The sequence below is a fragment of the Gastrolobium bilobum genome, unplaced genomic scaffold (assembly GCF_033153095.1).
Source record: "Gastrolobium bilobum isolate Gb01-03AN ecotype WA unplaced genomic scaffold, APGP_CSIRO_Gbil_v1 utg9052, whole genome shotgun sequence".
NCBI classification, from domain to species: Eukaryota; Viridiplantae; Streptophyta; class Magnoliopsida; order Fabales; family Fabaceae; genus Gastrolobium; species Gastrolobium bilobum.
Genome location: NW_026897360.1, coordinates 60,459 through 62,784, shown reverse-complemented (window position 1 = coordinate 62,784; position 2,326 = coordinate 60,459).

Below are 2,326 nucleotides of genomic sequence, written 5' to 3'. Positions count from 1 at the left end.
TTTGAGCTTTCAAAGCACCGTTGTGTGCAGTGGTTTTGTTGGAGCAAAGCCTCGTGCCCTCATGTAAGTAATAAGCATTAAGGAAACAGTCCTGCAGCAGCTGTGATTAAATTCTAGTACGCCTGTCACGAGAAGCAATCATGTTTGGGTCTTGTGTTTTAGTTTTGCAATTTTTTTAATTTTTTTGGTAATTGTGCAAAAATTATTTTTAAGTTAATAATTAACTCAACGTAAATATTTCAATGTTTTGTGTGTGTGTGTGTGTAAATTTATGACTTTGTTTTTCTCTTCCAGTCCTTTAAATAATATTTTTTGTTTTTTTTTTTGGTGTTGAATAAGAACCACATGTAACCTCCCCTTTTAGAAGTTATTTATATTTTTGTTAGCAAAGCACAATGACGTAGAGTTAACAATTTTAAATTTTTAAGAGATGAAATTGCACTCTAATACTATTTATATAAGGAGATGGATTAACTCATGTACAGATATAAGTAAAATCAACTATGGTTTAGGCCTTTTGTTTATCAAAATAAAAATAAACTATTATCATTATTAGTGTAAGTTACAATAGTATAAAATAATAGTGTCCCTCTATGAAAAATTAGAAAAATTAAATTTTGTTATGAATGATACTATCAAATTTTGTTTGTCTTCTACTAATTGACGACTTAACAAAATTGAATATTTAAAAAAAGATAAAAATGTTTGTTATTATTAATTAATAATAATCTGTACATTACAGTAAAAGTTTGATCTTATGATTTCTTTTTAATTAAAAAGTAAAAAGATGATATGAGAAATGGTATGAAGATGATTATAACTCATATTTCTTACTTGAACAATTAATATAACTATTTTTTCAGTTTTGTTTCATTTGTTGACTCGTCTGACTAAATTTTGTAAACAAAGTTATACTTTTAATTATTATTTTTTATTTTCATTCTTTTATTTTTAGAAGTTTGTGCATGACTTATTTACAATTTTTTTAGCATTACAGATAACAACTAAGTCTAGAACCCTAAAGTTTCGAATTTACAAAATTTTATCCAACATTCAAAAGCATGAATATTTAAAATCAAATAATATTTTGAGCAACTTTGAATCCAAACTCTCAACTAATATCACCATATATTTAAACAAACTTACATTCAAATATATTAAACTTGGACCGATTACTTACTAAATCAGGGTATTAGGTCAATGAGAAATTGGTTCAACCAGTAAATTATTAATTAAATCATTTGAATTGCATTTATATAAAAGTATGTAATAAATATGTCACGAAAAGTATGTAATAAATATATTAATAGAAAGATTATAACAAACATAATGATATGGCTTAGTGGTTAATGTTAATGTTACACACAATAATTCTTAGAAATCGGTTCAATTGAAAAACCAAAATTGGTTTAGCACCGGTTAAACCAAATTTAAGAATGGTTTGAGGCTCCTGGCCAATTTATTTTGTATGGCCATGGACTGGTTGGTAGTCTAATTAAAGGTGATAAAACGGATCCAGCACATCAGGTTGGCCTATTTAACCCGCCACAAACAGCGAGTTGAGTTGAGTTGAGATTTTCAATCCGTCAACCTGTTTCAACCCACCTTACACACACACACACATATATAATTATAACATCAAAAAAAAATATACGTATAATTTTGCTCCCCTCATCAAATTTTTTTGGCTATAACATAGTTAATTATAACTTAAAAAAAATATATACGTATAATTTTGCTCCCCTCGTCAAATTTTTTTGGCTCCGCCATTTTTGATGGATAATTCTAAGCGAGTTTTGAAGAGGGATAGGCCAAGAAATGCTTGTGAGACAAAGTAGAGTTTGAATAGGATTAAAATGTTTGAATATTTAACTATCAAGACCAAGTAATTAATCTTATATGATGTGGTTATTTACATTATGCATATACATTTCTTTCTTAATTCATTATTGAAAGTGATATAAAGATTTTCATATCTGATGAGAGTTGAAATGGAATTGGGAAGTACTACGTGTTAGAATTTAACTGTTTAACACAATTCACCCCTTTTGGTACATTGAGAAGTACTATAGTTTTAGCATTCAGGTGATAGGGCAATCTCATTGATGGTCTCTTATTTTTCTGACCTCTTAATTTTTCCTTAGTTCTTGTTCATTCAATGACATAATACTAGTTCCAGAACTCACAAGAAATGAACAACAAATTTGCATAACAGGGGCAGTACATTCTCCTAGATATATGTACTTGGTCTGAATCATGCAAATCATAAGATGCTTCCATTGCTTGATGCAAGTGAAGACACACCCCTTGATCAATGAGAGCTGAA